Here is a 12,081-nt window from a genome sequence, read left to right as displayed (position 1 = left end):
AATAAATGAAATCAAGTTTGCAATAGTTCATATGAACCAGGAGAAAGCTGGGAGCTTAAAGAACATGAGTGATTTGAACCACCTCATATTCTGCAACATCATAACAATGTAATTTGGTCATTTGGAGAAACCTATATATAAACAAATATATAGGAAAATGTAAGATGACGAAATTACCATAAACAACTTGAGAAATCAGGAGAAAGGCATTTAACCGTGCACATTTACTTTTGTATCACGAATAGGGTGGGGGGCCGTCTAGATTTTAACCTTTCTGCCATATGATCCTGGTTGTGGATGGGTGCACTTACTGCACAGAAGAAAAACCCGAATAAGAATAAAAAAAAAATAACTAAGACAGAAAAAAAAAAAAAACTTTGAAAGTTCAGAAGAATATCTTTTCATGACAGTGACCTGCAGAATGGCCTTTATTTGCGCTACGTGACATTTTGTGACTATACAATGATAGAATGGCAGCTAATAGAAGCTGGCTACTATTGTTAACAATTTATCTATGAAAAAAAACATTTGATTTTGTAAGTTTATAGCACTTCAGTTAAGTATACCATAACATAACTGTACTTGCTGTCTTTCCAACACTAGACAGCATTCACACAAACATTCATAGAGTGGTGACATTTGCACAATTTCCTCATTAGTTGTGGTAACCAGTCACACAACATGCACACCCCAGTGGCGTTAATTACCAACCTGATGAGTAGGCAACTGTGCTGAGCCACAACCACCCAAAATAAAACCTTAACATGTGGTTGAGTCAAATGCATTTAAGAACCATCAAACACAATATAAATAAAGACTCGTGATTCTGATGTAATCTGCAAGTTAGAAATTATTCCAAATTAAAACTGGGTTTTGATACCCAACCCTACTCACAAAAGAACTGTGTAGTAAACCAAAACACTATGGAAGCACAAACAGCTGGATTTTCTCAAAGGCAAAGGAGTTTATTCAATAGTGATGCTGAACTATGAAAGTATTTCCAACATACTTCAAATCTGATGATCAGGTTAAACTAACATTTTAAATTTAGCATTTACCAGTCACGTAATCAATATTAATGGATATCTTGGATACATCATTCCTATTAATTCATGAACACAAAATGTTCAAATTTACAGTACCTTTCCAATTATATACTTTTTTTTCAACAGAGACTAAGGGACCTCGGTTCGCAAACCACTTGGTAGTCGAATAGCTCGGTATTCCAACAATAGAATGGAGTTTAAATTAAACACACGAGTGGAGCCAAGGATCACGGAACACAAACAACAAAGGTGGAGTCCACCCGAGTAGGTTCAGTTTGAGTCGACCGGCCTTAAAGGGAAAGACTGCAAATGTTTCACTTTGTATGCGTGTTCTCTAACTCTTATCATGGATCCAAAGAAAGGCAGCAGCAATACTACTGGAAAAGAGGAAAGTAGTGAGAATAACTGTTGAATTGAAGAAGGAAATAATTGTTACATCCGTGTCTCTGATTGTCTTGCGCAGTACGGATTTCTTTAGAAAGCGAAGCTAAAGAGAGAGAGAAAGAGAAGATAAAAACAGAAGGACCGTTACCCTCACTTTACGGGGGGCTCCCTTACAAAGGAATAACCCTTCCTTCCCTCCACATCCGGATGGATTATTCCAAGGGAAGGGTTATTCCTTTTTTCGAACAGTATTACGGAACAAATGATTTTCCACTGTATACCCAATTCTAGCATGTTAAATTCTTAAAAGTGTGAATAAAACACCAATTTAATTTGCAATTCAACCACTTTTAAGACTTAGAGAGTTTTAACATAAAAAACATTGAAGTTTCTCTTTTCCATACGATAAGATATTCCTTTTTATTAGTCCCGCAAGAGGAAATTTTCAATCACGTTATTTCAGGCTTAACCAAATAGAACCATTAGTACAATATTTAAACATGTAAAATGTTAGGTCTCTATATGACCATGACATTGTATGCATTCTCTGTAAGATCACCTTTCCGATGTGGTCATTTTTTCCACGTCCCACTGTCTTGTCACGAGTGGTCTTCTTAAACATGAAATGAATTGCATTAATTAGAAGTGTTTACAAAAATAATTTGGACATTTAAAGACTGTGAGTAATTTACATTAATCAGACTACTGGACAAATTTAAACTTGCTTAATCCCATTCATTTAATAAGGAAAAATCAACCATTCTGTGTCTATTTTTCCAGTGGATACGTGAAAATGTTTAATGTAAAACAAAAATATATTCTTAGTTTAAACTCAATATATTATTTTAACCAGAAAGTCAAGTTTGGATTTTTTTAAAGCCTGGTTTGAAACTGTTCACATTACATCAAACAAGCACACTCAAAATTGTATAGATCAGTCATTTTGCGCTTCATGCACACACCCTCATGGAAAACACATGAAGAAATGCATTTGATGCAGTTTTCAAGTCAAAGACAATTGGATCTGGCTATCAGCATGAAGAACTGAAAGTCTCTAATCCTTTAGTCCCTGATGGTCTGAGCGCACCCCATCGCCATGACGGCTGTGGCACCACCACCACCTGCTGGTCAAAATCGGTCTCTGCGACAGGAGCACCAACGTATTACCGCAAAACCGGGGAAAGACAAAAGGATCGCCGCCGACCCGTTCAGGAGAGAGGGGTTAAATTTAGAGGGTGCGGTAATAATCAGGTGTCACACAGTTTTGATCATTTTTTTTAAAACAAAGAGTTCTGCCTTCAACAAGCCAATAGCATAATTGATCAACTCATGTCAGTGCAAATTACTGACTATACAAACCACTATACTGATGAGAGTCGCTCATCTCAACAACTCACTGGTGAAAAAAGAATGCAATATCAATTTGAACATGTGAAGGTATTTCTTTCAGGCAATGGTACAAGGGGATGTTGGCACTCACCTTTTCCTGATCACATGGAATGTTGCACAAGGAGCAGGTATGGGGATACCCCTTTGGCGAAGCAGCTGAGAAATCACTGACCATGGTGGGGGCAGGCAACTTCTTGCTCTTGTTCGATTTTGAGCCAGATGAAGAGGAGAGAGAACGTCCAGAGGAAGCTTCGCTTCTGGCTTCAATTGCAGGTCTAGTTTTGGGTATGTCATGCCTGTAGTCACAATCTAGATTACGAGATTTAGATGGTGGTGGAAATTCTCTCACAGGTGACCGATTGGTCTTGCGATGCTCGCGACCCATCCTCCGATAGTCCTGGTCTCCATGCTTGCTTGATTCTGTGTGCTCCAAATGACTGCGCCGTTTTTCAGTTTTGTTTGCTTTTGGTGGTGGAGCTGGGTACATTTTAACTGTCCTTTCACCTGAGAGCTGCTCTCTTTTGAAAGTCTGTCTGTTATTTGTGCCATCCTTTGATCGACTGGCATGACCATAGTCAATGACTTTTCCTGAAGTCTGTGTAACAGTAAGAAGGCTTGGGACTTCTTGGGAGCGTGAACTTGCAAATGAAGAATGAGAAGGAGGCCGTGGCCTATCATGAATGGTGGATGGGAACGAGGGTACAGAGTTGGAACCCGCAGTATTCTGGTTGCCTGACTTGTTGATTTGGATGTCACGAAGTATGAACGGCAAGGTGTCAGGGGTTAGTTGCTCATCAGGGTAGTGACTCAGCACTTCCAAGTCCTCGTTTGAAAGTCCAAAGCTAGCCAGGATACTTCCTGCACTCTCTGGTGTGTACAAACCCTGACTATCCCCACCACCACCGTGGAGGTGGTGTGCTTGGGGACGCGGTGAATCATTTGCAGGGCCAGTCCAATTTGGGTTACATGTTCTAGCCTGGATATTCTGGGGCTGCTGTGGAGGCCCCTGGTGTCTTTGGGGTTGGGGGTGTACATTAGATGATGGACCGGCAAAAAGCTTGTTTGGAGGCTGGTAGTTTGACCAATCTACTCCTTGCTGGTGGCAAGGCTGATTATCAGAGGTGAGTGGTATTGAAGTAGAGCTGTAGCTTCCATGTTGGCCAATCTCAGAACCTGAGCTTTGGTTCTGGTTTAATTGGCTCATGTGATCAATGACACGGTGGTCCATGTCCCTACCGCCACGGATAGCCAGGGCAGATTCCAATTCATCAGGTAACTGGGTGGGGCGAGGAAATTGGAAACCCATCACTTGAGACATCATATCAGATGCAGGGCGATTCTGATGGTGATTTGGAGTTGGATGGCGATGAGGAGGCCTGGGTCCATTGGAGAAGGGCTGGGACCCCTGTTGTGAGTGGTGGTGGTACATAGCAACAGGAAAAACCGGTGTTTTTGATGTCTCGCTGTTCGTGTCCTCGTTAACTCCAGCAGCTGACACCCACTGGGTTATCTAGATTCAAAAGGACGAAGTGAATCCATCCATCAGTTGTTGTGATGCTGGTTGCCGAGTTATAGTTGATAGAATTTCAAACTGCTTGAGAGCAATCTGCACTTGTCTCAATCTGAATCAACTGAAGAGCTGTTACTGCAGCAGCACAAGTTACAATTCCAAATATGAAATGGCGCCCTCTGGTGTCGTTGGCAACAGAATGATGCACTTGGCTCCAGCCAAGGGTAGGAGCAAGATGCAAAATACTGTTTCAGTGCACAGCGAGGCTGTGAGGTGGAGAGCAGAAATACACTATTACAGATGATAAAACCTTTTAAAAGATTAACTTCAAAAGTACGTTTCAAATCAACTCTTTTGTCCACGCACTTTATTGGTATAAGCTGGAACAGTACTGTTTTTTTTGCTGTAAATTCAGTCTGTTAGTTACAAGACTTGGTTCCTATGCTGAGCCCACTGTATTTTTTTTTCAAGACAAAGTAAAAATAACGAAATAATTATTCAATGAAAACTATGCACATTTTTTCGACACTTTTTGGCCTACAAAAGGACGTTCAACATTATAAAACAATGTTGACCAACTATGGCATATGCCATTTCGCCAATGCATTCACAACAGAACAAAAAAATTATACACAGTTTTCTCTGAATATTCACAACAATTAACATTCAGACATTGCAATGGCTACAAATGTTTAATTACACTTACCATATCCGGGAACAACTTAAAAAAACAAGTATTGAATTAGGAGAGATTTCCCTCACTTTATGGTAAGTCGGCCCACATCGTTTATCAAATAAGGCAAGCTTGGGATGATGACTAACAGTTTACCTTTATTAGTACAGATTTTATTGCTCTTATTGAAACTAAGAGTGTTTGTGCAACCAGTGCATTATGAGCGTGCTGCATAACTCAAATATCTGACATGTTCAAGGGCTAATCCAGTTTGCAATATTTTCTTTCTTCAAGGATGGCAAAAGGTCATCACAAATATTTAACGGCCATTACAAAAGCATCCAAGCGTTTAGCTGCACTGCTTGTGTAATGACGCTGCAGTCATTATGCTGTGGCCAGCGGGTCAGTTTGTTCTATGTCCTTTTGCTTTAGATGTGTCCCTTTACTCTCACATTTCCAGTCCCTTCTATAAAATGCAAATAGAGTAACCTGAAAATTATGTTGTTTTTTTTAGGCTGAATCTTGTCAAATGATAAAATGTTAATGAAAATCAGGATGATATACACAGGCTATATTTAATATGACCGAGTGAATATGTTGCATGCTCATTAACTATTCATAACTTGCCTTTTCTATCTTGTGATATATACTGCATCAGGCTGTGTTCAGTCTTCAGGTCCAGCTAACCTTATGAATTTCTGATTAAACAGTCAAAATGAGCTGAACCCAAATTATATCGATATACCCTTTTTTCTTCTCGAACATGTTTTTAGAAAGACATTTTAGACAAGACTGACATTTTACCCCGAAACAAACAGATGAAGTACGGGTGGTCCTCACTTTGACAGAGTTACTTTCAGAGACCCCAACACTCAACAATTTTGTCATTAAAAGAAACCCTGTTAATCGACACCTTCACAAATAGTTTGTGTGGTCAGAAAATATTTATATTCGCATACTTATAGGCCATTTATACTGTACATGATACATATTGATCCCCATATGTGTGTATGTATATATAGTATATATACATAGACACACCCCCCGCATTCCAAATAATTATGGAAATTGAATTTAAGTGTCACAAAGATCACATTTTTGGTTTTCAAGTAAACTTGCAGATGGTATTGTGTCTCAGGGCTCTTTGGATCACTGAAATCAATCTCAAACACTTGTGATAATTAGTTTGCCAGGAAAGGCTGATTAAATAAAAAACGATTACATCAGAATGTTCCACATTATTAAGCAGAACACCATTTTCAAAATATATGGGAAAAAAAAAGCATCTGTCAGCTGCCGAAGAGCACAAAATAGTTGAATGCCTTGAAGAAGGCATAAAAAAAACGAAACATTTCACTAAAACTTTAGTGTGATCATCTTACTGTTAAGATTCAGAGCACACACACGTGTGAAAATGCATACTTTTATATTTCGGAAAGCTCGTCGTAACTCAGAGTCGTCGTTAAACGAGGACCACCCGTACCACACTTCCTGTCCATTTCTCAATTATTAATGGAATTTCCTACTCTAACGCTACATTCAACGGCCAAACCGTAGTTTTAAAAACGTGATACATTTTTTGTTGGCAACAAATAGCTCTCTTACATTAGGAAATTCTTTTTGAAAAGGGAGACAAGAAATAATTTAATCACCGGAAAACCAGTGTTTAATATATTGATGATAATATACTGATTGAACTTCAAACATGTGATTTAAACAACTGTCAGTGTTAGCAACCTCAGTGGACTTTAACCATCTGAAACTCCACACCAGTCTGTTAGTTGCAAAGACGACTCTCGGACGAGAGATGGCATGTTTTTAAACCCTAAACAGAAGTCCAGTCGTTTCAGATTCAATATATGTATCAAACAGTGCTGCATCAAGAAGGGATTCATAACAATTGATCTCATCCTCTAATTGCGTGATAAGGAGCTCCTAGACGTCGGACTTTCAAGATATTTTTGCTTGATCTTTTTAGTTAGCCGTTAACTGCTACCGGATATTTTCTTCGCCTTCCAGTTTTGGGCCGCGTGCCCAATACGTTCCTATCTTGTCTTGACACCTCGCATTCACGTCTTGCAGTCTATTCGACAAGATGGTGCCAGAGGTAGCAAAACAGACACTGCATTAGCAGAAGTGGTTAAGGAAGTCGATTAGGCCAGACACTCCAATTGGCAATGCAACCTTTAACTAAAGCAAAATATAACACAAATAAGGACGATCACGAGCTCCTCCATGGCTGGCGAGGATCAGACAGTCATTGCATGTTGACATAATATATGTTAGTACTAATGCCTTTAAATCGTATCAACATTTAAAATACTAGAAATTACCTTGTTACTGCTGCAAAACTGCAGAATACATTGTGGATATAATTTCAAATTTGATTACATGATTTTCATTATAGAGCGAATTATAAATGCATAAAACATAGCAGTAATTTCTGGCATTTGCTCAATGCCCACAGCACTAGAAATGTTCGTATACTGCATGGCTTTTGTTACAGACCTTGTGGTATGCCGAATTGAACTTGCACGATAATGTCAATAAATCATTTATCTCTTGAGGCACTTATTGGTAAATAAGCACCGTAACTGTATCTCCATCTTTTCATTCTAACCCCAATCTCTTGCCAATCTGCCAGATGCTTACGTGAGATTTAGAGAGAAATGTAGTATTCCACAGTATACGAAAGATTCCATGCTCTATTTTTTTTTTAAAGAACAAATCATATCGTAAACTACAGCGAGCCACCACGGACACCCACACACTGTAGCAGCCATTTTGGATGTCTTCACTAGCTAGCTTAGCTGGCTAACCTTACCTACAAAGAGGAAGACATATCAACAAATACAGAAACCAGTAGCATCTGACAGGATATATGTCCAATAACTACCTTTCGTTATGAGAGGCTGCGGTCTTTGTTGTTACTCAACAATCATAAATCCTTCTTCGGCCGACAGTCACTCACAGTTCCAATTATCTGCGTCCGTCGATGGCACCAGGATGCACCGGAAGTACTTCTTCCCACGGATTTCAAAATAAAGTTCGTCCCTGCAACAAGATAACTAATGTGCCAACGCCGTATTAAACAACGAACAAACATAATTTTTTGCAGATTATCAAAAATGAATGTTTGTACCTTGTATACTTGAAAGTATAAAGTGTGTACAAATGCTTTCATGATGGACAAATTCGCGGTCTTGTAAAATCCGAGCATTCGCACCATACGAATCTCAAACCCGATAAACGGCCTGAAATCCATATGCAGTAAAAATAACAAAATAAAAAACTTTCTGGAAAATATTCTACGCATCATTCAGGAAACCTTTTGTTCAGATTCTGTCACGTGAGGCCGGAAAACACAGCGTCTCGTTTACATCCCACACAGAGTTGCCATTTATGGCGGCTTCACTATTGTTAATACGTCAGTAATATTTCATCACATATTTAATAAATACATGTTACAATCTCCCGAATATGTGCGCTTTTGTTAGAGGCGCAAATTCAATAATGAGTCAGGAGTATAACACGAACAAAGTTTAATGAATGTTTGCGCAGCAATTCCAAAGGAAATGCAGCGCTGGACTCGCCGAAAGACCCGGAAGAAGAAGAAGAGTCCCGGATGTGCGTTGTCCCTAATAAATGCACCCAAATGCACGCATTATTTGGATTTCAGCATCAGCGCATCTGATATTACAGATTCTTGGTGCGTCACAAAGTACGCGCCATATAGGACCAAGCTTCATACGCTTTGCAGCTCGCGTTCCGGCTTCCTCAATAGTGTGTTTTCATAATTATGCTATTATATTATTATAGCCCTCCATAAAAAGGCTTTTAAAATTACAATAAAATTGGTCACAATATTTTTCTGGGGTGCATCATGACAAATCTCGTATTACAGTAAATGCAAATGAAACATCACATTAAGTACTTTAGAATGTGTGGTGACAAAAATGCCATTATCTTGAGTTTGAAGATGAATAAAAAAAGAAAGAACAAGAATGACGTTGTGTTTGTGAATTTTATTAAATGACCTCAGAGAAAACAGTACGTCTACAGAGAGGTCAAAAGCACAGAAAGGCGTGGTTTTTATTCATGTGGCCATCTAACATGGACATGATATATGCAACAGGTAACAGAACAGACATCCTGGACTCGTGGCATGGGGTAGAACAGAGCAGTTGTGTAGCAGTTTCATGATAAAGGTATTGAATTGTACCAGCACTCAGATTGCACTGGATTAAAAGGAGATGCAATTCTTTAGTGAACTTCACTCCATGGGCTCTGGAACACAGTTCCTCACTGCATCCAAACATGCAAGTTCAAATTCTACAATGCAAAGACAAAACCATTTATGAACCAGACGAGATAATCCGATGTCCCTTCGGAAATCATGGATGCTGCATTTTCTGGGATGCAGGAGAGGCTCCATCCTGCTTATTATCAGCACATAGTTCAAAAACCAGCATCCGCGATGGTTTTGGAGTACATTTGTGCACGGCATGGTTAACCTTCACATTTGCAATACTGCTGGAGTTGTGATTATGTGGTACCTCGGTTCTCGAACATAAATTTCTTTGAAAACCAAAACTATATTTCCGATAAGAAATACCGGTAATGGAAACTACATTAATCCGTTCCTACACACCAGATAAATCCCCATTTACATGTCTACAGTTATATTAATATGTAACTACGTGTATATAAACAACAGATAACACATACAAGTGTAAATAGTACAAAAAACAAAAGCATAATAAAAATAAATTTAACACAATACTGCATCATTTACATAGAATTTTGGCCGCGGTGTCGGCAGGGAGGGAAGGGAGGATGGTTATTCCTTTAAAAGGGAGCCCCACCCCCCCTACATAAAATGACTGGGCAACTGTCCTTCTGGTTTTTAATTTTTTTTTTTTTTTTACTTCTCTCCCTTTTGCTCAGCTTTCTCAAGAAAAGTCTAAATCGCAGATTTTGTACTGCACAGCAAGATCCCAGGCAAGGACGCCATTTTCATATTTTGAAATTATTTCCTCCTTTAATTTAACAGTTGTTCTCACTACTTTCCTCTTTTCTTTTCCAGTAGTATTACTGCTGCCTTCCTTTGGATCAATTTTAGGTATACAGATTAAGCAGAATTACTGACTGGACAAGTCACAGGAGAAGAAATTGAACCTTCACACCTCAACACAAGTGAAGCTACTGCAGAGTTTTTTCACAAATGCACCTGATTTTAACATCACAGCTTAAGTCATTCAAGCCAATGAAATCAATCATTGTACGCAGTTCACCACAGTCCTCTCCTCCTAACGATTGATCAGGCTGCCCAGAGGCCCACTGCAACCTGTACAATAAACACAACCAACAAATATACAGTACTCAGATGAATCAATCCTTATTTGAGATCAATCAAAAACCAGACAAAAAAAAGTAGGTCTTCAGCGTGAACGAAGACTCATCAGCCCTCAGGAAGGGATTCAACTATAATACCGTAATTAAAGGATGCCTCACTGTGAGTTTTTTTGCTCTTATATTAGGAATAATAAATGGACTCTAGCCATTAAGACCATTTACAAACTAATAAAAATGTTCTTCTCTCATTAGTTAAATACTTAATTCTGTAGCAGACAGATAGATGTTAAAATTAATGTGTGATCACTTTCTGGTCAGCCAAGGCACTGTCTCATTACGTGAAGGGTTGGGGGCAGCCTACATGCATCGACACAGTCAAATAAACCGTTATGGAGTCCTCGCTTTAAACCAAGCGCAATTTGAAGGTTGGATGACAGATTACATGTGTGCGATGTTGATGTTTAAACAGTTGATGAAACTGATGAATCGCTGTCCTTGAAACCAAAACACCAAAGTTCAAATCACTGTTCATGAATGCATGAAACGACTTATGTACCACAATATTTCTGAGGAAGCTATGGCATCTACCAATAAAAATTAGACGGTGCATGATAAATAATTGAGAGGATGGTTAGCCATTTATTTAAGTAATCTCTCACCTTTTGCTCAGCGGTGTTCCATCCACCCAGACCCAAGTGCCCTCCTTCTGTCTGTCAGTCATGCCAACCCATGCTGCCCTGGTGAATCCAGTAAGGAAGGCCTGTTATAAACCACAATGTGATGAGGATATAGCATAAATCACAGATCGTTCAAAGACTCGGGAACGGCCATTTTCATCCAGTCACACAGGGTTTAAGCAAAGTGACATTATTTCCGCAACACTTACAAGGAATACTCACAGATGCAGCCAAAATCACGTAAATAATGGAAACACAACAAGTGAGACGTGCAGGGGACGACTACGGAAGGTGGTGAACGAGCGAAGTGTGTTTGGAGCGCGTTTAGGGCTTAGGCCATCTCGCCTCAGCATCAGGAAGTTGCTCGTATCTCAAAGAAAAATATTGCTCGCAGGCTTGCTTGTATGTCAAAGCGCTCGTATGTCAAGGCATTACTGTATGAGTAAATGTATCAAGGGCACAGTCCCTTGAAAGATCTTTGTGAATTATGTGGATGACTGGAAACTACAAATATCTAGTACAAGCCTTTAACCCATCCTTATGGAAATGTTGTTCATATAATGTTCAGTATTTGTTGCAATATCATTTTGGTTGCATACGTCAGGTTTTAGCAGGATCCTTGAATTTATAAAAGACAGATCATGTACTACCTCACGGAGCACTTGTATGGATGACAGGAAAGACACAAAATATACATTTAATTGGCTCAAAAAATAAGAAACAAAGTGCTAAAAACTGCAAAATACCTGTTCCTGTCTGGTGTTGATGACGACAAGGTCGGCATCCCTCTGCGCGCAGTCCTTCCGGCTGTCGTCCCAGTTCTTAGCTTTTGTGGAAATGTAGTAACAACTGGAGTCAAATGCGATCCAGCCCTCTGGACAGCTCGCTTCCTCTGTCTTAGCTCAACACAACACAGACAGCGAGTCCCAGCGTGATGTCATCACGCAGATGATGTAGACAGAGCATTCATGTGATGCAACAGTAAGCAGAGGCCTGCACGGCAATGCAACATGGTGCAGAGGCTAACATCGCGTCCTGCCTCCAAAC

This window comes from Brachionichthys hirsutus, chromosome 17 (assembly GCF_040956055.1).
Source record: "Brachionichthys hirsutus isolate HB-005 chromosome 17, CSIRO-AGI_Bhir_v1, whole genome shotgun sequence".
Lineage (NCBI taxonomy): Eukaryota > Metazoa > Chordata > Actinopteri > Lophiiformes > Brachionichthyidae > Brachionichthys > Brachionichthys hirsutus.
The sequence above is the reverse complement of the archived record's forward strand: the minus strand, read 5'-3'. Positions refer to the sequence as shown.